The sequence below is a fragment of the Myxine glutinosa genome, chromosome 1, assembly GCF_964187855.1.
Source record: "Myxine glutinosa chromosome 1, kmMyxGlut1.1, whole genome shotgun sequence".
NCBI lineage: Eukaryota > Metazoa > Chordata > Myxini > Myxiniformes > Myxinidae > Myxine > Myxine glutinosa.
The window spans coordinates 371,023,456-371,050,405 of NC_136261.1; the positions used below are offsets into that span (position 1 = coordinate 371,023,456).

At 42.9% G+C, this 26,950-nt stretch overlaps 1 protein-coding gene across 2 annotated transcripts in view; it reads left to right on the forward strand.

Annotated features, from left to right (window-relative positions):
• LOC137414968 (E3 ubiquitin-protein ligase TRIM7-like) overlaps positions 1-26,950 on the forward strand; it is a 130,311-nt gene that overhangs the window by 32,576 nt on the left and 70,785 nt on the right. Inside the window, exon 2 of one of the 2 annotated variants that reach the window (XM_078770142.1) lies at positions 4,917-5,150. The gene's annotated coding sequence lies outside the window, so the exon portion shown is untranslated. Of the gene's footprint in view, positions 1-4,901; positions 5,151-26,950 lie in introns of those variants that run through there. The other variant, XM_078770141.1, reaches the window with a different exon arrangement.

Consider the following 26,950-nt stretch of genomic DNA (forward strand, 5'->3'; position numbering starts at 1 on the left):
AACTTTTTCGCAATTTTTTATGCATACTTCCGCATCTGCAAGATGGTGGCATCCATGGAGCGACTTGGTGAGTCAAAGCTTCGAAATTCTCAAAGGATTCAGCAAAATCTGGCTTTTCAACATAATACGTATGCGTTCATTCACAACACCGGCTTTGCCGGCTATTATCGTTAGTTTTGTTGTTTGAAGCGGCCTTGGGAAAACGCCACGATAAAGCTAACTTACCATGGATATACACCTCAACATGCAACCCCATTGACGGCAATGGGGGGGGGGGGGGGGGAGGAAATCTGCTTGGGGGAGAAAACCCCCTTGGAGAGGGGAGAAAATGATTGTGCTAAAACCTTCATCTATCTATAATTCCAGTAATCTCTGTGTGTATGTTTGTATGTTTGTATGTTTTTATGTATGTATGTATGTATGTTTGTCTGTGACCGCTGTTTCTCGACAACTACCGGTCCGATATACTTTAAACTTGCCAGGTATATTGCTGGGGACCCGAGGATGTGCCTTTTCAAGGTTTCATATTAATCGGACAAGTAGTTACCGAGCTATGGCGATTTCTTTACCAAACTCCGCAAGCCGTTCGCTTTGGACCAAACCATTGCATGTAAATAGAGGGGGGGGATTGTCACCGTACTCGCAAGCCGTTCGCTTTGGACCAAACCATTTCATGTAAATAGAGGGGGGGGGATTGTCACCGTACTCGCAAGCCGTTCGCTTTGGACCAAACCATTTCATGTAAATAGAGGGGGGGGGGGGGGATTGTCACCGTACTCGCAGGCCGTTCGCTTTGGACCAAACCATTTCATGTAAATAGAGGGGGGGGGATATAATTTTAGATATATATATAGTACGGGCATGCCCTAGTCTATCTATAATTCCAGTAATCTCTGTGTGTATGTTTGTTTGTCTGTGACCGCTGTTTCTCGACAACCACGGGTCCGATATACTTTAAACTTGCCAGGTATATTGCTGGGGACCCGAGGATGTGCCTTTTCAAGGTTTCATATTAATCGGACAAGTAGTTACCGAGCTATGTCCAAAAAACGATTCAACCAATCAGAGAGCAGCGAGCTATCACGTGTGCCGAACGTGCCGAACAGACTCTGCCTCGGACGGCACATTTGAGAGCGTATTCATTTATTTCACGTTGGCAAACTATGTTGCCGCTATGTTGGCGTTAAACTATGTTTTAAAAATAATTAAAACTAATTTGCGATTCTTTCGCTTTCCTGCGCGTTTGTGCACGCTATGGCGATTTCTTTACCAAACTCCGCAAGCCGTTCGCTTTGGACCAAACCATTTCATGTAAATAGAGGGGGGGGATTGTCACCGTACTCGCAAGCCGTTCGCTTTGGACCAAACCATTTCATGTAAATAGAGGGGGGGGGGGGGGGGGATTGTCACCGTACTCGCAAGCCGTTCGCTTTGGACCAAACCATTTCATGTAAATAGAGGGGGGGGATTGTCACCGTACTCGCAAGCCGTTCGCTTTGGCTTTGCGAATGGACCAAACCATTTCATGTAAATAGAGGGGGGGGATATAATTTTACATATATATATAGTACGGGCATGCCCTAGTTGTTTTAACCATAAAACCATAAAACCTTCATAAAACCTTAATCATCCTGTCAAGTTTGGTTGAGATTGGATAAGTAACGACGGAATATATCACAGTCAAAAATTCTTCAGACAGACAGACAGACAGACAGACACCAAATGGCATATTTTAGTATGATGATGGTGAAGATGATACACCTTTATTATCTCCACTATCAACATTCAACTTAAATTATTTATTTATTAAATACACCTTTGCCATCTTCTCTGCCAACACACAACTTTGATATATTTATTTATTAAATACACTTTTACCATCTCTACGACCAACACACACCTTTGAATTGCTTATTTATTAAATATACCTTTACCATCTCCACTACAACACACACCTTTGAATTACTTATTTATTAAATACACTTTTACCATCTCCACTACCAACACACAACTTTGAATTACTTATTTATTAAATACAGTTTTACCATCTCCACGACCAACACACAACTTTGAATTACTTATTTATTAAATACACTTTTACCATCTCCACTACCAACACACAACTATGAATTACTTATTTATTAAATACACTTTTACCATCTCCACTTCCAGCACACAACTTTGAATTACATATTTATTAAATACAGTTTTACCATCTCCACTACCAACACACAACTTTGAATTACTTATTTATTAAATACACTTTTACCATCTCCACTACCAACACACAACTTTGAATAACTTATTTATTAAATACACTTTTACCATCTCCACTACCAACACACAACTTTGAATTACTTATTTATTAAATACAGTTTTACCATCTCCACTACCAACACACAACTTTGAATTACTTATTTATTAAATACACTTTTACCATCTCCACTACCAACACACAACTTTGAATTACTTATTTATTAAATGCACTTTTACCATCTCCACTACCAACACACAACTTTGAATTACTTATTTACGAAATACACTTTAACCATCTTCACGACCAACACACAACTTTGAATTACTTATTTATTCAATACAATTTTACCATCTCCACTACCAACACACAACTTTGAATTACTTATTTATGAAATACACTTTAACCATCTCCACGACCAACACACAACTTTGAATTACTTATTTATTAAATACACTTTTACCATCTCTACTACCAACACACAACTTTGAATTACTTATTTATGAAATACACTTTTACCATCTCCACTACCAACACTCAACTTTGAATTACTTATTTATTAAATAAACTTTTACCATCTCCACAACCAACACACAACTTTGAATTACTTACTTATTGAATACACTTTTACCATCTCCACTACCAACACACAACTTTGAATTACTTATTTACGAAATACACTTCAACCATCTCCACTACCAACACACAACTTTGAATTACTTATTTATTAAATACACTTTAACCATCTCCATGACCAACACACAACTTTGAATTACTTATTTATTAAATACACTTTTACAATCTCCACTACCAACACACAACTTTGAATTACTTATTTATGAAATACACTTTTACCATCTCCACTACCAACACACAACTTTGAATTACTTATTTATTAAATACACTTTTACCATCTCCACAACCAACACACAACTTTGAATTACTTATTTATTAAATACACTTTTACCATCTCCACTACCAACACACAACTTTGAATTACTTATTTATTAAATACACTTTTACCATCTCCACTACCAACACACAACTTTGAATTACTTATTTATTAAATACACTTTTACCATCTCCACTACCAACACACAACTTTGAATTACTTATTTACGAAATACACTTTAACCATCTCCAATACCAACACACAACTTTGAATTACTTATTTGTTAAATACACTTTTACCATCTCCACTACCAACACACAACTTTGAATTACTTATTTATTAAATACACTTTTACCATCTCCACTACCAACACACAACTTTGAATTACTTATTTATTAAATGCACTTTTACCATCTCCACTACCAACACACAACTTTGAATTACTTATTTACGAAATACACTTTGACCATCTTCACGACCAACACACAACTTTGAATTACTTATTTATTCAATACAATTTTACCATCTCCACTACCAACACACAACTTTGAATTACTTATTTATGAAATACACTTTAACCATCTCCACTACCAACACACAACTTTGAATTACTTATTTATTATATACACTTTTACCATCTCTACTACCAACACACAACTTTGAATTACTTATTTATGAAATACACTTTTACCATCTCCACTACCAACACACAACTTTGAATTACTTATTTATTAAATACACTTTAACCATCTCCACGACCAACACACAACTTTGAATTACTTATTTATTAAATACACTTTTACCATCTCCACTACCAACACACAACTTTGAATTACTTATTTATGAAATACACTTTTACCATCTCCACTACCAACACACAACTTTGAATTACTTATTTATTAAATACACTTTTACCATCTCCACAACCAACACACAACTTTGAATTACTTATTTATTAAATACACTTTTACCATCTCCACTACCAACACACAACTTTGAATTACTTATTTATTAAATACACTTTTACCATCTCCACTACCAACACACAACTTTGAATTACTTATTTACGAAATACACTTTAACCATCTCCAATACCAACACACAACTTTGAATTACTTATTTGTTAAATACACTTTTACCATCTCCACTACCAACACACAACTTTGAATTACTTATTTATTAAATACAGTTTAACCATCTCCACTACCAACACACAACTTTGAATTACTTATTTATTAAATACACTTTTACCATCTCCACTATCAACACACAACTTTGAAATACTTATTTATTAAATACACTTTTACCATCTCCACTACCAACACACAACTTTGAATTACTTATTTATTAAATACAGTTTTACCATCTCCACTACCAACACACAACTTTGAATTACTTATTTACGAAATACACTTTAACCATCTCCACTGCCAACACAAAACTTTAAACTGCTGTATATATTTATTTTTATCCCCATTCCTATCTCCACTGTCTACATGTACATTTATTTAGTTGCTTAGGTGGTTACCTGTAAAACGTGATTTACCTGTAAAATCTACACGTCCCATTTTAAGGTGTGGTTGGGGGTGTGTTCTCTGAGGATTTGCATTCTTGCTCATTTTATTTTCCCTCATTGTACCTTTTAATTTATTATTACCTTCAAATGATAAAATCGACATTGTTCAGGCGAAACTGAGAATGAGACTGAGAAAAGAGAGGAATTAGTATATTGATGTCACAACCATCTTTTCTCCATCTTTGTTACTTTAGACAGGGAAAACAACTTCAAAGGATGATGTCGAATTTCCACAAGTGTTTGTGATTGAACCAAGTGGCTGAGAGTTTGTGGTGGACTTGAAAACCGGAATAAGATTTAATATTCACTTCAAGTAAATGACGTCAATGCATTCCCACGTGACGTAAGGCAACTGATATTATACCTGCTTTGCTTCCTGGTTGGTTATCTGATCGTCGTGCAGTTTGAACGCATCTTCGTCACGAGAGGTAAGGGATTACTCTAAGGTTACTGGATTGTGAAATAAATAACAAATTATGTTTTGTTTTTTTTGTGTGTGAAATTGTGATAACTATGTTTGTTGCGTCACAAAGGAGGAGATACATTTATAAATAATTTTTTTCCGGAGTCTTTTAAAATATATATTATTCCCAAGTATATCAAGGAAACTAGAACGCCACTCAGGAGAGCGCATACTCCCGCCGTGGGTCAAGTTGGAATAGTACGATTTCACAAAAGTTTGAGGGAGTAGTTCAGTGACAACACAAGACAAGACAACACAAGACAACACAAGACAGACACTGCACAGATATATTATACATATAGAACATATATAGAAGATAATGTTAATTTAAAAAAACAGGGCAATTTCACTTACATTTTCGGATTCAGCTTTCAATTCCATATAGGTGAGTGTATTTTGAGGCATGTGTGACTTCAAATAAAATTGTAAGCCAGGAAAAACGTTCGTTTCATTCCTTAGGGATACAACATGTAAAACTGGCCCAAACGTCAAAACAAAACTCGCTCATTTTAAGTCATGCAAGCTAATGCGACCACTCATTCTTCTGGGAAGAATCCCGTGCACGTGCTTGTCACACTTATAAGTCACCTAAGTCTTTATAAGTTCATCAAATACTGACACCGCAATTGACATTCGCTGAGGTAAATGTTGATATCTCTCCTGAGGTAAAAAAGAAAAAGAAAAAGAAAACAGTTTTAAAGCATTATACGTATTGTTACGTGGTCCCCTCGGTGAATACCTGGTCTCGGTGACCCCCGGACCGTGAGAGGAACTTCGCCAGAAAGCTGTATTAAATATGCGCTTTCGCCACGCAATCCATATGAATTTCACCCCAGAGACAACTGACGTTCAAGGATATATTTCAATGGGAATGACCGTACAATTGCAATGACACAACCACGGAGATTTTCCCCGAGCAATCAACCATATACACCCATCAACAATTCCCAATTCACAAGCACTTTCCTATGAGTAAGATGGCCATCTTATATACGTGTGTCCCGGTGAGTACTCACGACACCCTTTTGGTCTCGGTCCCGCACAATGTCTCTGGGCCCCTCCTGACCAAGATGATGGTCGCCGTCACCGCACTCGGGCGGTAGAACGAACCCCGGGTGGACGTGTTTCCACCGGGCAGGTAGCGTACCAGGCACCGTGGCTGCAGCCCCTCGTGGCCACGCGAGGTAGATACGGTAAGCAAGCCAAACCCCACGCCGCTTGCAAGGCGGGTTAGGCCCCAACGTGCGACCCGCACACGTCTGTTTGGACGGTGCCACGAACGAGGCCAGGCGCGGGGTCGATGCACGGCCCCACGTCAACTTGCCGTCTCCACCGGGCAGGTACAAGTCCCGGTAATTCCTCTCGCCAGACAGGCTTCGGATCGGAACGCCGCTTTTCCACGCAGCGCAAGGTCGATCCCACCTTTTGTCGGAGCGGGGCGAGGAAGAAAAAGAATCGTCCTTTTTTCCTCGTGTCTTTTTCTCTGCCGTTTCCGGTCACTTCCGTTTCCAGCCACTCCCTCAGAAGGGCTCCTGACCCTCCAACCACAACAACTACACAACAACTTAATATACTACACACGGATAAGCAAAGACCTGAATGGTAATTCACATACATTCACATAAATATGTAACACTCCCCCCCTTCAAGAAAGAAAGTTTGAACCCAGCGAAAACTTTCTTTGCCGGCCAATTTGGAGAAACAAACCAGATAACTCAACCCCCCCCCCCACATTATCCGTTCCCCCCGGGCACAGTTATCACTTAAAAATAAAGCAACCAAAATTTCACCACAACCCCTCCAGATTACTCCCTCTGGACTAAGTACCAACAACGACATTGTCCCTGCCAAATCAAACTCCATCTCATGACCCTCTGACTTTGACCGTCAGTTTCTTGGGAATGAAGGTTAAGGGGTTGATCAAAGATCCAAAGTTAAGCAACTCGATAGCACTTTTTCCGGGAGGCCAAGCCGAGTATTCACTACATGGATGCCTTTAGGAACGCGGAGTTCACGGTTAGTCCGTGCAGGAAAGTTCTCTACATGGGCGCCTTGAGGAACGTGGAGTTCACGGTTAGTCCGTGCATGAAAGTTCACTACATGGACGCCTTTAGGAACGGCGTTCACGGTTAATTCGTGTAGGAATCTTGGCTCGGCGGCTCCGCCGCCTTCAGTGCTTCAACTTCTCAGAACTTCCCTAATAATTAGGGTGGGACCACTGGTCCCTGTAGTCCCATGAATAGCGGTCTCCTTCTCGGCCACTACCAAAACTACCGCCCAGTTGTCCTCTCCTGTAGACCTCTCGACGCCTATGAAATGCCTTCCCTACTGTTATGGTCCGACCCTCCAAATCCTTGCCATTCCAATTCTTCTCTGCCTCTCTGGCGTCTTTTGTGCTGGCAAACGTGACAAAGCCGAACCCTCTTGACTGTTGCGTTTCCCAGTCTCTTACCAACCGCACTTCCACCAGCGGCCCATATCTGTTGAAGACAGAGGTCAGAACTTCTTCCTCTGTTTTGAAGTTCAGTCCCCCTACAAATAACTTGGCACTTTGGTCGACATCCCGAGCTGGTGTGATGTTATTTTCCCTGCTGGGCTCTTTACCAACCCTCAGGTTACCATAAACTTGACCCCCGGCCAAATCATTCCCGATAACCACAGATACACCCTCTACAGGAAGCGTGGCTTGTAAACCGACGGTGACCGGTCCTGACACCAAATCGGACTCCAACTGGATGACCTGAAGGGGAGCACTAACACCGCCCCCGATCCCCTGTAAACGAACACTATACCCCGTTGCCGTCTCCTCGGACCATGGCAAAATGCCTTCAAGCATTAAAGATTGATGGGCCCCTGTGTCCCTCAATATCCTAACCGGTCTCCGGTTAGTCGAGGCTCCATCCAGTGACACAAACCCCTCTGAAATAAATGGTTGGTAACCCTTTTGATGGCGATTTCTTACGCTAGCCATCGCATTCGGAGTTGTAATAGTCGGACTCCGCTCTGGGTTGTCCCTTTTCATGAGGTAACAACTGGACATCAAGTGTCCAGGTTTCTTGCAAAACGCGCAAGTAGGCCCGGAGGAAAAACTCGGGGTCTGCCTCGGGCCCCCCGAACTATAAGTTTGTCTTGGGCCCGCATCCCTCTGATTTCGAACCGGTGGGGTATCATAGTTGTCCCCATAATCATCTCGAGGCCGCCGCCATGTATGGTCGTTCTCCGCACCTGCTGTTCCCCACCTCCCCTGCGGAGATCTAGGCGAGGAGTTAGGTTCGTGGACCCCTATTCGGTGGGTTAAGGCATAATCATCTGCCATGGTGGCTGCGTCCCACAACTTTGGTACCTTCTTTTCCTGCAGGTACACTTTGATGTCCTCGTGGACACACTGCTGGAATTCCTCCACCAGGATCAAGTCCCGCAATGTCTCGAAGTCTTTCCCGACTCCTTTTGACTCACACCACCGATCAAACATGTTTTCTTTCACTCTGGCAAACTCCACATGGGTCTCACTCTCCCTCTTCCTGGCATTCCTGAATTTTTGCCTGTAAGCTTCCGGAACCAACTCATAGGCCTTGAGGATGTGCTTCTTCAGTACCTCATAATCTGCACATTGGTCCATTGGTAGCGCCGAATAAATTTCCTGAGCTTTCCCCACCAGCACACTTTGCACGAGTATGGTCCAGGCCTCCTCCGGCCAGTTTAATTGTCGAGCCACTTTCTCAAAGTGTGGAAAAAATTTCGCGACTTCCTTTTCACTGAACGGTGGAACCAGCCTCACATGTCTGCCCACATCCCAGGTTTTCTGGTTAGGTGTCGACCCCGTCAGCAAGGGTGGTGCCTCTCCCCGTTCTCTCATTAACTCCAGCTCCTTGAATTTGATTTCTTGCTGAAGCTCCATGTCACGTTCCTTTAATTCCCTTTCCGCTTTTCTCTCCTCTGCTTCGAGGTCCCTTGCAGCTCTCCTCTCCTCTGCTTTTCTCCCTTCTAACCTTTCCTGGAGTTCTCGTACCACTCTCCTTTCCTCTGCTTGTTTCTCTTCTCTCCTCGCTTCTGCTTTCCTTTCTTCTTCTGCTAACCTTTCCTGGAGTTCTCGTTCCACTCTCCTTTCCTCTGCTTGTTTCTCTTCTCTCCTTGCTTCTGCTTTCCTTTCTTCTTCTGCTCTTTCCTTTACTGCTTTCCTTTCTTCTTCTGCTCTTTCCTTTTCTGCTTTCCTTTCTTCTTCTGCTCTTTCCTTTTCTGCTTTCCTTTCTTCTTCTGCTCTTTCCTTTTCTGCTTTCCTTTCTTCTTCTTTTAACCTTTCCTGGAGTTCTCGTTCCACTCTCCTTTCCTCAAATTAGTTCGGACCTCCAAGTTAAAATGTTTGGCCAATTTCAAGAGGTCCGACTTTAGCAACGCTCGGAACTGTGCCTCACTCGGGGTTACCCCAAAGTTCTGTGCCACAAACGCCATGGTGCCTATCGTTAACACCTGTTAACCTTCACCCAAGACTTTACCCCAATTTCTCAAAAAAAATTTTTTTTACCAATTAATAATTAATTAATAAATTTTAATTAATAAAAAAAAAATTATTATTTTATTATTTTATACAATTTTAAATCCCGGACGTAGACCCAATTGCGAAACCGCAAATCGTAATTTGGACGAGCCCCCAATTCTGTTACGTGGTCCCCTCGGTGAATACCTGGTCTCGGTGACCCCCGGACCGTGAGAGGAACTTCGCCAGAAAGCTGTATTAAATATGCGCTTTCGCCACGCAATCCATATGAATTTCACCCCAGAGACAACTGACGTTCAAGGATATATTTCAATGGGAATGACCGTACAATTGCAATGACACAACCACGGAGATTTTCCCCGAACAATCAACCATATACACCCATCAACAATTCCCAATTCACAAGCACTTTCCTATGAGTAAGATGGCCATCTTATATACGTGTGTCCCGGTGAGTACTCACGACACCCTTTTGGTCTCGGTCCCGCACAATGTCTCTGGGCCCCTCCTGACCAAGATGATGGTCGCCGTCACCGCACTCGGGCGGTAGAACGAACCCCGGGTGGACGTGTTTCCACCGGGCAGGTATCGTACCAGGCACCGTGGCTGCAGCCCCTCGTGGCCACGCGAGGCGGATACGGTAAGCAAGCCAAACCCCACGCCGCTTGCAAGGCGGGTTAGGCCCCAACGTGCGACCCGCACGCGTCTGTTTGGACGGTGCCGCGAACGAGGCCAGGCGCGGGGTCGATGCACGGCCCCACGTCAACTTGCCGTCTCCACCGGGCAGGTACAAGTCCCGGTAATTCCTCTCGCCAGACAGGCTTCGGATCGGAACGCCGCTTTTCCACGCAGCGCAAGGTCGATCCCACCTTTTGTCGGAGCGGGGCGAGGAAGAAAAAGAATCGTCCTTTTTTCCTCGTGTCTTTTTCTCTTCCGTTTCCGGTCACTTCCGTTTCCGGCCACTCCCTCAGAAGGGCTCCTGACCCTCCAACCACAACAACTACACAACAACTTAATATACTACACACGGATAAGCAAAGACCTGAATGGTAATTCACATACATTCACATAAATATGTAACAGTATCAAACGATATATTTTATGAAACGGGGAAACCGAATACACACTTTGGTGGTTTTAAAATGACAGAATATGTCCTGGGTGGCGAACCAGCGGCTCGCGACCCGCATGCGGCTCTTAGCCAGCTCTAGAGTCCCTGTATAAAGAGAGTTGCGCCATGCGCTGACCCGAGATTTCTGGTCACGTGATTTCGTGGCGCCATTTTGTGTCTAACTTCACCGTGCGTGAACGTCAGCTTGGTACGGGAATGTTGTTTATTGCCAAACAAAATGACTGGTTGTTCTGCTTTTGGTTGTTCAAACCAATCTGGGAAATATAAGATGTATAGATTTCCAAGTGATAAAGTCAGAAGACAAATTTGGGAAGCGAAAGTCAGACGAAAGAGCTGGAAAGCCATCGACTCCTCGAGACTCTGCCAGGTAGGCCCACGCCGCTTGATGATTGATGTTCAAAAGCAATTCTATCTGCTCGGTTTTTTTTTGGTTGTCTGTCCGTTGAAAACCCTTTTAAAGGGAAGTGATTTGTGTTTGTTTATAATCTTCAAGGAGCTGACCAAAAATGCATTTCCGTGGGAAGAACCCTGCTCAATTTTTTTGCGGGTTGTGCAGCCAAGTCGCCAGCTATGAAACATATTAATCGATCAGGCAATATCCATCAGAGTTCTGGGCAAGGGTGTAGTAATAAATGAACGTTTCAATCTTACTAGATGCCGATGACGTTTTCCTTATGTCAGAGACAGAAGCTGACTTGCAGCTTGTTAAATCATTACAATGGAAATTGAATATAAATGTCGATAAAACTAAAGTTGTACACTAAAGAAATATGGCAATACCACGTACAGAATTTGTTTTAAGTGTGTTAGACTATATGTCGGCTGGAAGTCCTACACCGGAATTGCTCTCGGCACCCTTTAAAAAATATTGGATATGCCCACACTCCTTTCTAAAAGTTATTAAAATTCAGAGAACGACAGCATTGGTTTGTCTTACTTATAATGTTAGCTCTTATATGCAGTGTTGGCTTGTAATATGCATTGCCATACCACTTTTAATATCACCACACAGCTCTTTTTCACGGCAATAGCTGAGTTTTTGACAAAACAAATATCACCTGTATGTAATAATAAGACTAAATATGTGTAGTAAAAATTTTTTAAGCAGGTTTAGAATATATCACCCCATATCGCGAATGTACATGTATATCTAATCCGATACATTTAGACACAAAATGGCGTCCAAATTTGAGTTGACACAACTCTATATACAGGGACTCTAGCCAGCTCTTGTGCGGCTCGCGACGGGCTGCTCTATCGGTGCATGTTTTTACATTTTAAAATGTATTTCTATTATAAAATGAAAATGCATTTGAATATTTGACTGTACTGCCAATACATTTGCCAATATTTTAAAAATAAAATGAAACACTTTTGCGCGTAGAAACACTTGCGTGCGCAGACCCGGAAGTTTGTTAGCTAGGCTAGCACTAGCCCAGCGGCAGTGACCGAATCGCCATGGCAGAGTCAGGAAAACGTTAAGCTAAGCGCAAATATGAAGAGGAGCACAGGGCATTTTTGCCTGAATGGGAGGAATTGTATTTTTTTACGGAGCGAAATGGGAAACCCTTGTGCTTGATTTGCGAGACAGCACTGTCGCATTTTAACGCTTCAAACCTGGAGCGCCATTTCACCTCACTCCATGATTACGTGGCCCGGGATTTTCCCCAAGGCAGTGAACTTCGCAAGCACAAGGTAAATGCATTGAAACGTCAGTCAGAGATGCAGACTCAGTTTTTTCGGAAATTAACGAAGCACTCAGAGACGGTCACATTAGCATCATATCAGTTGGCATGGAACATTGCTCGAGCTAAAAAGCCATACAGTGAAGGGGAATTCGTGAAAACGTGTCTCAGAGATGTTGTTGCCATCCTCACTCCTGAAAATGACAGTTTGAAGTGTTCTGTGTCAGACCTGCAGCTGTCACGGCACACCGTTGAACAGAGAATATCAGACATTAACAACTCCATTGAAACAGTTGCATACGGATCTTGAAAAATGTCGGTAATTCAGCACTGGTTTGGATGAGTCTTGCGACATTCAAGATAAGCCACAGTTGGCAATATTTGTACGGTCTGTATCAGAAGACTGCACAATTAAGGAAGAGCTGCTTGACATTGTGCCGTTAAAAGACAGGACCCGCGGCAACGACCTGAAAGAGACACTCACGACTGTTGTTGAGAAGGCAAATTTGCAATTACCAAAACTGACAGCAATAGCCACAGACGGTGCACCAGCCATGTTGGGATCTGCAAATGGCCTTGCAGGGCTGTGTAAAGCTGACGACCGTTTCCCTGATTTTTGGACATTTCATTGCATCATCCATCAAGAGAACCTGGTGTCTAAGAAGCTGAACTTGGACCTGTGGATGAAACCTGTGCTAGAAATTGTGAATTTTATTCGCACTCATGCTCTCAAGCACAGACAGTTCAAAAACCTCATAGCTGAACTGGACGAAGACCTTCCCAATGATCTGCTTCTCCACTGCACTGTGAGATGGCTTTCAAGAGGTAACATGCTTTCCCGTTTTTTTGAACTTTTGGACCCAGTGAAGCTGTTTCTGGCAGAGAAACATAAGGACTATCCTGAGCTACATGACCCACAGTGGATGTCACATTTGGGGTTTCTGGTCGACATGCTGCATCATCTGAACAAACTGAATCTAGATCTGCAAGGGAAGTTAAAAATGCTGCTTGACCTGGTGCAAAGTGTTTTCACATTTGTGAACAAACTCACGCTCTTCCAGACCCATCTTCAAAAGGGAGAGCTCACACATTTTCCCTCCTTGTTGAAGGCAAATGGAGAAGCAGCTGAGGTCACAAAAAGGAGCATTGCACGCTATGCAACACTGATTGAAAATGTTTTTTGTTTTGAGTTTTGAGGACAGATTCTGCAACCTGAAGAAACAACGGCCACAGATCACATTCCTCACCAACCCTTTCACTGCTGAATCGGATTGTTTAAAAGCCCCCTTAGTGGCAGATGAAGCAGCATCCCAGTTGGAGATGATTGAACTTTCTGAGGATGACAGACCTAAATGTGTCTTGAGAGAAGGAACCACAGGCACAGAGTTTTGGAAAATTGTGCCCACAGACAGATACCCCAGTGTCAAACAGGCTGCACTCAAGCTAATGTCAATGTTTGGAGCAACTTACGTCTGTGAATCAATTTTTTCTACACTGAAACAAGTGAAGTCAAGACATCGCTCTGTTCTTACGAACACACATGTGAAAGAGTTGCTCCGAGTGGCCACAACTGAGTACAAGCCAGACCTGAAAATGATTGTGGAAAACAAAGACTGCCAGGTGTCCCACTGAGGTAATAAACGACCTATGAAAACTGTTAAGCTATTTATTATAATTATGACATAACCATAATACATATAATTATTAATTATGTCATTAGGCCAAAAAGTTGCTGTTGTCGAGTGAGCATGCAGGTGTTGTGCGGCTCTTTGCAATGGTGTGAAGGTTTTTTTTTGGCTCTTTATGCTGGACTGGTTTGCCACCCCTGGAATATGTCTTTATTAGAAAGAAAAAAAAAAGAACCTTGAAGACGACGCTGCTAACAAAATACACCGCTCTAACGCATAACCACGAGTTAAAACTACATTTACAACAAATATGAAAACAATTTTCATATCACAATGTTAAATATAGAATATATAGAAGATAATGTTAAAAAAAAATGAGCCCTATCTTCCAATGGTAAACAATTCTTCAAAAATTTCCTGGATCCGGAATAATATCCTGAGCTTCACCAAAAACGAATCAATTCTTCCTTATACCAAGGGCAATCATCCCACCAACTTTCATCCAAATCCGTTCAGACTTTTCCAGATATCTTGTTCACAAACACACAAACACACACACACACACACACACACACACACACACGGACTCAATCGAATGCATTACTCCCTGGCGGGAGTCATAATCCACTGGTGAGGAATGTCAAACCTGGTGGTTTAATGGAGATTCCGCTTTGAACCTGGGAGGGTCGGAGATACAAACCCCGTCAGAGTCATGCAAAGACTTTTTTTTATAAATGGTACAAGCTGCTTCCTTGCTTGGTGCCCAGTATTTAAAATGATAGAGCATGGACAAGCAACGCAAGGAAGGCAATGGCAAACCACCCAGTGCAACCTTTGCCAATAATCTGTTTCGGCATCACCGACACTCTGTGGAGTATGGGACACAAATAAAAAAAGAACATCGAGTCAAAAAGGTCGGAAATCTTACATTGGTGACTGCACACACTGGCGAGGCTCTGACTTGTTCAAAGCTCCATCTTGTTTTATGTATGAGTCAGGGACTCGGAGTCCTTGGGAGGAGAAGGGGAATTGTTAGATTGCTATCACCATTTTGGCCTGTAGAAACGGACACCTCAAGATACACACTTCAAATAACTCTCCCAATAATGCAATCCAAGTGGGCAATTTTTATATTCGTGAGTGTAATGGCATTGTGATAACATGCCACTGGGTATGAATCCTCACAGCAGGCGAGGCCTGATGGAATCCCAGTCTGTTTAATTCGTGAATTTGCTTGTGAATTCAGTGCCCCATTGACGATATTGATACATTTGTGGGGGTAGGGAAGAAATACCATCGTGGAGTTAAGATTGTATAGGTTTTAGCATGGACCTTGTACGCAAAGAAGAAGAACCTCAATTTCATAAGTAAGGAACCTGTGAGGTTAAGAGTGTTTGGATGTCACCACACGGAGGTTGGTTTTGTATTAACTAGATGGGGCTTTAGGATAATTCCCAGTATGTCTCCTGTGATTGCCTCCTGTGATTTTCCCTTCTGTTTTTTACAAGTAAAAAGGCCGGCCATAAAAACCCTGGTTCACCAACAACAACAATAACAACAACAGCCCTTAAGCCGACATTGCCAACAGAAAGCCAAACATTCCCGAACGACTGCAACATTCCGCCTCCAAGGGATCATGACCGATCAGCCACACCCCGAAGTTTGTCGTTGGTTGAGAGCATATGGAATGATTTAATGGGGTGTGGGAGTGACTTCAGCGAGGGAAAAAGGAGGGTGCGTCCCTGCCCCTCTCTCTCTCTCTCTCTCTTTGGTGCTGGCTTAATGGCGGGTGGTTGCGTTTTCTCGTGTGTGCTTGAGGAGAACTGTTTGAAGCCCAGAAAACCTTGCAGCATTGGAGTCAGGGGTGTTGTTTTGACGCGGAACTCTTCCAGGGAGCTAAGGACCGGATGGTGCTGGCTGGGCCTGCATTGAGCGGGGGAACGTTTGGCTGCCTGCTACATGGCTCGGTGTGCTGGCGCACTTGACCGGCCCCATTGTTTGGGCGCTTTGATGCGCAGTCCTCCAGTCGACCTACCCCACCAAAGTGCTCGAAGAGGCCAGAGCTGAGTGCCAAATAAAAGAGGGGATTTTTCTCTTTATTTTCTTCAATCATTCCCCTGTCTGTATTTAGGTACTGATCATATTGCACTTATTTTCATTAAACTATTATTTATTGCATTTCTTTGTCGTGCCTGTGTGTTTGTTTCTGTGTTGGTTGCGTTCGGATAACCTCCGTCGTGCTGATTGGCCCAGGTAAGGACCTCGTGACCTTCGGTCCCACACGCGCCATCAAAGGAACTGACATTCATTTGGTTGGACGCCTCGGGAGTAACAACGATCGGCTACCCATCATCCTGAGGTGTTTACCCCGGTGACGCAACAATATCTTAAATTCTTCATTCAAAGAGGGAACTATTCCAGCACAGTGGAAAAAAGCAATTGTTGTCCCAATCCCGAAGACTTCTAGACTAGTTTGGAATAAACTCAGACCAATATCGTTGACTGATCACTTTGCAAAATTAGCTGAAACCTTTGCAACTCGATGCTTACTCAGTGACATTAAGGACAATATTGACATCAATCAGTTTAGTAACCGAGCAGGTTATTCCACCTCACACTTCCTTGTTAAGTGTTTTCATTAATTAACTTGTTAATTGTTAACAATCTGTATGTGCACGCTGACAAACAACTAAGTCACTGCTTGGTTGTTGCAACAGATTTCTCTAAAGCTTTTGATGAAATATGTACAATGTGGTTGTAACATCGTTAATTCAAATGGGTGTCGGTGCCTGCCTTATTTTTCTGGATATGTGGTTTCTTGGATAAAAGAGTTCGATATGTTAGATACAAGGGTACCTTGTCTGTAAATCAAATCCTGTATGAAGGGTACCACAGGGTACCAAATTGGGCCCTCTCTGTTGATTGGCTCAAATCAATGATGCAACGACTCAGCATGATGACGATGCTCATATTCTAACCTTCAAGTATGTTGATGACATGACATTGATTGAGGATTGAAGGGGCAGGGAACCTAATGTGACAATACAATCTGCCTTGAATGTTTTTACTCAATGGGCAATGAAAAATAACATGAATTTGAATACTGATAAGTGTGTGCTTATGGAAGTTTGTTTCATGAAGCAATCTCCACCAAAGCCTCAATTTACGATCCAAGCGACTGTACTGCAGAAGTTTGATCATATGAAAATACTGGGTTTTGTCATCTGATCTGATCTGGAGTGGAATCTTCACATCAGCAATATTGTCACCAGGGCAAATGGAAAGTTGTTTATGTTGAAGATGCTGAAAAAGTTTAACTTAGCCGTGGAAGATTTTTGATTTGAAGATTTTTAGAGAATGCTGTTCCAGTTTGGAATGCTGGTCTCACAATCCGCCAAGATAACCAACTGGAACAGCTTCAGAAAATGGCTCTCCGAATCATTCTCGGACAATCATATAATCAGGCCCTTCAGTTTTGTGATATTCCACCCTCCAAACAATGTCGGCTTTAAACTTGTCCGAGATTTTCAGGCCAATTAGCCACATCTAATGAGGTTAGACATTGGTTTCCAGACCTGAGGCAGGATCGGACACAATATTCTCTCAGAAACTCATCTCAACTCTCACAAATCACATGTAAAACCCAAAGGTAAAAAAAAACAGTGCTATACCATACTTTAATATTATTAGTGAATAATATACATTGTACTCCCTTTTTAACGATGTCCTCTTTTAATATTTTTAAAATAGAAATAAATTCCATGTTTATCTTTTTATACCATCTGCTGATTCTGATGCACCAATTCTTTAATCCTTCGCCTGCTTTTCGCTGTAGTTACCCTCCTCGAGGTTATCCTGCTGAATGATCATGTTATTTTATAATGAAATTTGTTTGTATTTCTTGTCATTCCTCAGTGTACGCAGATGACAGACCGTTCAAGTGCACTTTCTTTTTAAAATTGTTTATGTCGCGTGTATAATGTAGATGGTTTAGCCTTTTTGACTTTCAGTGATCAAATCAGTTTGTGATTTTTTCTGTTCTTTGTCATAATGCCCTTTTTTCAGCGTGTTAACTCGTATACAATTTAATTATATTAAAATGTACTATTTTGCTGCCATTTCTGTTTTTTTCTGTCTGAATGTTTATGATCGATTGAATAACACCATTTACTACTACTACTACTACTACTACTACTACTACTACTACTACTATTAATATTATTACTACTACTACTGCTACTACTACTACTACTACTACTACTACGCCACGCCATTTTGCTGCTCCTCGAGCCGTGCTATTTTCGACATTTCCTCCTCATCCTCCTCCGTTTTCGTTTGTATTTTTGGTTTATTTGGGTTATCTGAACCGAGTTGGTTCATTTTGTTATTTTATTTTGACGTCCCGTTTGAGTTATTAGTCCTTTTGTTTTCGGGCCTAGCCGTGGCGTGCGGCCGCACCCATGTGGGGCTAGTTTTGCCGCGCCCGATCTGTGGCGTATCACAAAACTGTTTGACTTCCTTGTTTTTGCTTAATCACCCTTGACTTTCTGTGCTAAATTTGCATCGTTTTGGCGATTAAGCCGATAAGTTATTTGCTCAATGCGCGTTTGATTATCCTTTTGAGTTAATCATTAGCATTCCGGTACGGTCGTGCTAAAATAGGCAAAAGCTCACGACGACCTCATTGGTATTTTTTTTTCATTTTCATTTGATGGGAAATATACCGTTAATAGTAATCATGCCTCTGGATGGTACATGGGCAAGAATGGCCGCTACTACCTCTGGTGCAGGTGGGAACCGCCCTGCCCACCCGTTTAAGGCGTTAACAAGGAAGCACGGGGTGAAATGCGAGTTGGGACAAATCACCCAAATAGAGGCCTATGTGAAAGCACTCGCTAGTGTGGTTGATCCAGCAACGATAGTTGCTGCCTCGAAAATGCATGGACAAGCTGTGTTCTTTCTTAACTCAGCGGCTGCAGCAAACAAAGCCATGGAGAAAGGGATTAGTGTGGGAGGACTCTTTGTACAAGTCGAGCCGCTCTCAAGTCTTGGTACAAGGATAATTATATCGAATATACACCCTTACGTGCCTGAAAATGTCGTGGTGCCTTTCCTGGAACAACTGGGAGTGTTGAGATCACCCATCAAGCCTGTGTCTTTGGGCTGTCATGAGCCCTCCCTACAACATGTCTGGTCTTTTAAAAGACAAGTCTCCATTGAATTGGGAAAGGATGCTGAATGTGAGGGGTCGTTTGTTATTCTTTTTGACGGAAAGAATTACAGGGTGTTTTATATGCCAAACGAACCCCGTTGTTTTGTATGCAAAGCGAAGGATTACAGGAGAGCAGACTGTCCCACTATCATTAAAGAGGTTGCAGCTCCTCAACGCCCAGATCAGCCTCGAGAGGATCCCAACATCACTGAAGGTATCCTTAGAGAGGCGGCTGCTCTTTTGTGCTCGAGGGCAGTGGACCCTCAAGAAAGTTGTATAGCAGCTTCTCATCCCATCTCTTCCGCTGCCATAAATCAATGGCAGACAGTGGGAGCAGGGAGGGCAAAGAGAGCACAGAAGAGGAAATCAGAACCCGCAGAGGATGTGACCACGGAACACCCTGGTACAATCGAGGAGGACACGGGAAGTAATGTGTCAAAGGGATTCGTAAGGCCGAGTATTCTGAAGTAGAAAAGAGTGGTAACCCAATCTGAAGAAATGGAAGAAGAAGAAGAGGAAACTACTCATCAAACGACAGGATATGGGGAGTCTTCTCTTTCAGATCCACCCAAAGACAGTTTGAAGTATGAACAGGAAGGGAGACCATCAGGTCGTAAACCCAGCACGGTAAAGACAAACAACCTAGAGGTATCTGACTTGACAGGGCCAAACGATACTGTGATGTTGGTTCCTGAGAAAATGCATCCAATAATAACAACTGCAACGAAGCTTCAAAATAAACCAGGGATTGAAACATCTACAAGAGCAGTGCTGAACCGAAGGATTAACACAGAATTTTCAAAGGATGCTGAAGTAGCATTCATCGGTGGGACAGACAGAGAGAGTGAACCAGACACACAAGCATCAATAAAGTTGCTGGCACTGACCGACATCTCAGGTGATGTCACTTCACTCACAGTTGGGCCAGAAAGTGGAATTGTTGAGCACATCTCTATTTTACCACCCCAAAAGGTTGGATCTCCTATACCAACTGAGGAATAGGCATCCATTCCCACAGGTGAAGCAACGTCCACCGCATCAGAGCCAAAGGAGCGTTCCTCTGCGCCAGAAGACTATGCCAAGTCAGCCTTGAGAGACGACATGGCAGAAGACTTGACACATTGTATAATTTCACCAAAGGAGAAGGATCTTGAACCTCCAGACAGCGATGATGAGGAAAGTATTGGTGATGGGGAAGACTATTAAGGGTCACTGACTGGTTTAGAGACAGACCTACCTGCAGGACGCCATTCCTGCATTCCCAGCCAGGAGATACTCGAGTTCCTGGAACAAAGCTTGCATAGCAGGAACAAAGTGGAAAATGCGCTGAAACGGTGGAAAGATTATGACTTGCTAGTGCATTCCTTGTATGTACTAAGGAGAGAGGGACATAAAAGAAGGACTTCAGGCTCGGCCGAACAAGCCCGAGTCAGGAAGTTTCTAGCAAAGCTGTTGAGTTACGGGCCTGAATATTAATTGGGTTAAGATGATGAATTTCACAGAAACAAAACTCTCAATAGAATAATGACATCAAACTTACGAATAGGATCATTGAATGTCAATGGCTCTAAGGATGCATTCCATGTGCACCAGGTATTGTCATTCTGTGTGAAGGAAAAACTTGAAGTAACCTCTCTGCAGGAAACCCACACGACCCCAGAGGCTGCATCCCGATGGGAAAACCAATGGGAAGGTTTGGTTCTTTTTCACTCACCTAACGGACACATCTTGTGGAGTGGCTACCCTCTTTTCACCAAAGAGGAAACCTGAAATACTTGTCGTAAAGGAAGCCAGTGTGGGGCGGTTGCTACATATAAAAGCAAAGTTTGAAGAATTTGTTGTCAATTTCGTCAACATTTATGCACCTTGTGTAGGAGTTGCAAGGGGGATTTCTTCAACTGGTTGCAGAGATTCATGCTCACCTTGCCTGGTGAAGAGTGTGTAATTCTTGGAGGAGACATTAATTGCACTCTAAACCCCTCCCTTGATCGAATAGGTCAGGAGCCGCATAATCCCTCTATAAGAATATTACAACAAACCATAACTGTTAAACTTGTGGGATACTTGGCACATACAACACCCCACAGACAGAACATTCACGTATACGAGTATCAGAGGTGGTCATATATCACAATCCCGGCTCGATATAATTTACGTGTCTCACCATTGGTGTAAGAGTGTCAGTGACTCCGGCATAAAAGTTGCCCATTTCACAGATCACAACTTGGCCTGGATCAAGTTTTCCCTGGCGGAAACAGGGCGAGGCCCTGGCTTGTGGCACCTGAACAATGCTTTAAGTCAGGATGAAGCCTTTTTGTCAATCTTTTTGAATTTTTGGCAAGCCTGGAGGAATAAAAAAGGAGATTTTTGCTCACTTGGATTATGGTGGGATGAAGGCAAGGTACGATTGAAATTGCTATGTCAGGAATACTCGTATGGTTCGAGCAAAACACTTGGGGTAGGGATCAAAAGACTGGAAGAGGAACTGCTGCACCTTGAGAAGCACCTGACCACGCTTACCTCTACTGAATTGCAGGCATACGAAGAAAAGAAGAGCACCCTTAAAGCATGTAGTCATGTGAAGGCACGAGGGGCGTATGTGCGCTCTCGTTTGCAGTGTATTTCTGAGGATGAATATGTCCTGAATTATCTCAAAGGGGTGGAAAAACGCAAAGGTCAATTCAGGACGAAATCGAGTGTTCTCGCAGAAGATGGTCTCTTGCTCAATCGCTCGGAGGGTGTTCAAAAACGAATTAGAGCCTTTTATGCTCAGCTATATTCGGGTAAGAGCACAGATGCAGGTGCAGGTGGCACTTTGTGGAGTAGTCTTCCTGAAGCCTCTGTGGAGGACGGAGAGCAGCTGGAGACTCCATTATCTCTGGACGAATTGAAAACTGCCCTGCACAGCCTATCAAGAGATAAATCCCCTGGTATGGATGGCTTATTATGTGAATTCTATACAAAAGTATGGGACTTGGTTGGACCTGATTACCTAAGCGTAGCTCAGGAAGCTTGTGATGCAGGTATAATGCCCCTTTCTTGGCGTCGAGCGATTCTGGTCTTGATTCCCAAGGAGGGTGACTTGAGAAATTTGAAGAATTACCGCCCTGTGTCTCTGCTGTGTGTGGATTATAAGGTCATGGCTAAAATGTTGTCACTCCGTCTCGAACCAGTCCTGACAAAATTAGTCAGCTCGGACCAATCTTATGCCATTCCAGGCAGGACAATACATGACAACATATCCCTTGTCAGAGACCTGATACAGTATGCGGACATGACTCGGACTCAAGTCGGATTTCTTTCCTTGGATCAGGAGAAAGCCTTTGACCAGATGAACCATGAGTATCTTTGAAACCTTGCTAACTTTTGGGTTGGGGAGGAGATTTGTAGGCATGATTCAGATGTTGTACATGTCGGCAGAATGCCTAGTTAAAGTCAACGGTTTCTTGCTCGTGCCCTTTCCATTTGAGAGAGGAATAAGACAAGGATGTCCCCTGTCCGGCCAATTATATTCCCTATGTATTGAACCCTTCGTTTGTTTGATGAGAAGAAGGCTAACTGGCATTGTGGTGCCACACAACAGGTTCAACCTCAAACTTTCTGCATATGCAGATGACGTTCTCGTGTTTGCCAGTAATGCAAGGGATATGCAAGTAGTTTATGATTGTCAGCAGGTCTATTCAGCAGAATCGTCTGCTACAATCAATTGGAGGAAAAGCTCTGGGCTTCTAAATGGACAAATGCAGGTAAAGGAGTTACCAACACTTTTTCAGAAATTGACCTGGAGTTGCAATGAGCTCAAATATTTGGGGGTGCACTTGTCCACTTCCCATGGGTACTCACCACTCAGTAACTGGAACAATTTAGGGGACAAGATCGAAGCAAAGTTGAGAGACTGGAGTGGACTACTAAAAGTCCTGTCTCTGAGGGGGAAAACACTCCTTATTAAACAGTTTATAATTCCGAAGTTAGTATTCAGGCTCTCTTGCATAAGCACTCCAGAGGAGTTCTTGGTTAAGATGCAGAGGAAGCTACTGGACTACTTTTGGAATGGTAAACACTGGGTTTCCCTGGGCATTCTGAGCTTGCCTTTTGCAGAAGGTGGACAGTCTTTTCCCTGCCTTCGAAGCCACTACCACGCATCCAGGCTGAAGACCATACAACGTTACCTACATGTGAACCCTGCACCGCAATGGTGCTCACTGGCATCATACTTCTTTCAGCAAAGTGCTCAATTTTGGGTACAAAAGGAACCTTTTCATCATTACATCTCGGAGCCTGTCTCGTGCTACATTGCCTGTTTTTTATCAAGAAATGCTGAAGGCTTGGAATGTAGTCGACGTACAAAGAACAGTTCCTTATGCAGGCAAGGACCTGCTAGAAGAACCGCTCATTCTCAACCCTCTTCTACAGGGCCCAACTCTGGCTTCCTTTTCAGTAAGAAGGAATCTCTTAGCTGGTAGCATATCCACAGTGGGAGACCTTCTGAACGATGGGAAGAGAAGGCTTATTTTACCCAAGGAACTCGCAGCGAAAATGGGCCTAAGGACAATCAGGATCCCCTCCAGGATACTTGAAGAGGTCAAAAGCTCCTTGCCTCCCGATTGTCTGGAATATCTAGAGAATCCCAAAAAGGGTGATGGATCTGGACAGATGTCCATTGGTAACTCCATGGATTTTAAAATCCGACCACGATGTTGCGAGCTCTCTCAGCCAATAACTGCAAACAATATGAGTAAGACGCCTGGCACAGTGGAAATGTCGTTCTGTGGGCTATCAAGGAAAAATATATACCTGCTAGTGCTCCACTCGCTCCATTATATAGCTCTTCAACCCGACTAGATACTCCCTGGCGTGAGATTCCTCCACTTCCTTCGACTGTTCATCCACGTTGGGATTCACTCTATCTCTACCCAACGCCAAGAATGATGGCAGACTTAAGTTGGAGGTTGCTACATGGCGCACTGAGCTCTGGATCTATGATGCGCCATTTCACTAACTTCCCAGAGGAATGCTGCTTGTGGTTAAAGGGAAACTATATTTCACATATACCTTCAATGCCACCGTCTTGAACCAGTGTTCTTACTGATGAAAATCTTCTCTTGCGCTTCTGGCTTCACTTCTCTCCAACACTTTTTATCATCGGGCACCCGGTAAAGAAACTAAGCAAGTCACGAGATCTCCTTGTTAACTTTATTTTAGCCTGTGGGAAAATGGCAGTATATAAAACCAGGAAGGCAAAAATTGAGAGAAATGTGGTGGAACATAGTTCTGTATGTCTGAAGGGCTTAATACGCTCACGCATTATTTCGGAGTACAAGGCAGCAGAATATAGTAACACTGTTCAAAAGTTTAAGGAAACCTGGACTATAAATGATGCACTTTGTACGGTCTCCCCACAAGATATTTTGCTCTTATTTGTATAAATGTGTTATTTGGCATTCTTTTTGGTGTTCTTTGGCGTTCTTTTTTTTTTGGTGTTCTTTGGCGTTCTTTTACCTTCCCCTTATCTGTCTTGGTAGTGCTTTCTCTTCAAAATGCTCTACCTTGTCTACTGTAGTTCAAACCATGGACTGGCAGAGATGAGGAATTGAGCGACATTAAACTGGGAACATATGTTTGCCTGAGCTTGCATGAGCTCTGAACGCAAATCTCTGTAACCTTTCCAACAAAAGCACTACTACTACTACTACTACTACTACTACTACTACTACTACTACTACTACTACTACTACTACTAATATTACTACTACTACTACTACTACTACTAATATTACTACTACTACTATTACTACTACTACTATTACTACTAATATTACTACTGCTACTATCACTACTATTACTAATATTACTACTACTACTACTACTACTATTAATACTACTACTACTACTTCCACTACTACTACTACTACTACTACTACGCCACGCTATTTTGCTGCTCCTCGAGTTGTGCTATTTTCGACATTTCCTTCTCATCCTCTTCCGTTTTCGTTTGTATTTTTGGTTTATTTGGGTTATTTGAACCGAGTTGGTTCATTTTGTTACTTTACTTTGACGTCCCGTTTGAGTTATTAGTCCCTTTGTGTTCGGGCCTAGCCGCGGCGTGCGGCCGCACCCGTGTGGGACTAGATTTGCCGCGCCCGATTTGTGGCGTATCACAAACTGTTTGACTGCCTTGTTTTTGCTTAATCACCCTTGACTTTCTGTGCTATATTTGCATAGTTTTGGCGATTAAGCCGATAAGTTATTTGCTCAACGCCCGTTTGATTATCCTTTTGAGTTAATCTTTAGCATACCTGTACGGTCGTGCTAAAGTAAGCAAAAGCTCGCGAACGAGCTCATTGATTTTTTTTTTTTCATTTTCATTTGACGGGAAATATACCGTTAATAGTAAACATGCCTCTGGATGGTACGTGGGCAAAAATGGCCGCTACTACCTCTGGTGCAGGTGGGAACCGCCCTGCCCACCCGTTTAAGGCGTTAACAAGGAAGCACGGGGTGAAATGCGAGTTGGGACAAATCACCCAAATAGAAGCCTATGTGAACGCACTCGCTAGTGTGGTTGATCCAGCAACGATAGTTGCAGCCTCGAAAATGTATGGACAAGCTGTGTTCTTTCTTAACTCAGAGGCTGCAGCAAACAAAGTCATTGAGAAAGGGATTAGTGTGGGAGGACTCTTTGTACAAGTCGAGCCACTCTCAAGTCTTGGTACAAGGATAATTATATCTAATATACCTCCTTACGTGCCTGACAATGTCGTGGTGCCTTTCCTGGAACGACTGGGAGTGTTGAGATCACCCATCAAGCCTGTGTCTTTGGGCTGTCATGAGCCCTATCTACAACATGTCTGGTCTTTTAAAAGACAAGTATCCATTGAATTGGGAAAGGAGGCTGAATGTGAGGGGTCGTTTGTTATTCCTTTTGACGGGAAGAATTACAGGGTGTTTTATATGACAAACGAACCCCGTTGTTTTGTATGCAAAGCGAAGGATCACAGGAGAGCAGACTGCCCCACCATCATTAAAGAGGTTGCAGCTCCTCAACGTCCAGATCAGCCTCGAGAGGATCCCAGCGTCACTGTAGGTAACCTAAGAGAGGCGGTTGCTCCTTTGTGCTCGAGGGCAGTGGACCCTCAAGAAAGTTCTATACCAGCTTCTCATCCCAACTCTTCTGCTGCCATAAATCAATGGCAGGCAGTGGGAGCAGGGAAGGCAAAGAGAGCACAGAAGAGGAAATCAGAACCCGCAGAGGATGGGACCACGGAACACCCTGGTACAATTGAGGATGACACGGGAAGTAATGTGTCAAAGGGATTTGTAAAGCCTAGTATTCTGAAGGAGAAAAGAGTGGTAACTCAATCTGAAGAAATGGAAGAAGAAGAAGAAGAGGAAACTATTCATCAAACGACAGGATATGGAGAGTCTTCTCTCTCAGATCCACCCAAAGACAGTTTGAAGAATGAACAGGAAGGGAGACCGTCAGGTAGTAAACCCAGCACGGAAAAGACAAACAACCTAGAGGTATCTGACTTGACAGGGCCAAACGATACTGTGATGTTGGCTCCTGAGAAAATGCATCCAATAATAACAACTGCAACGAAGCTTCAAAATAA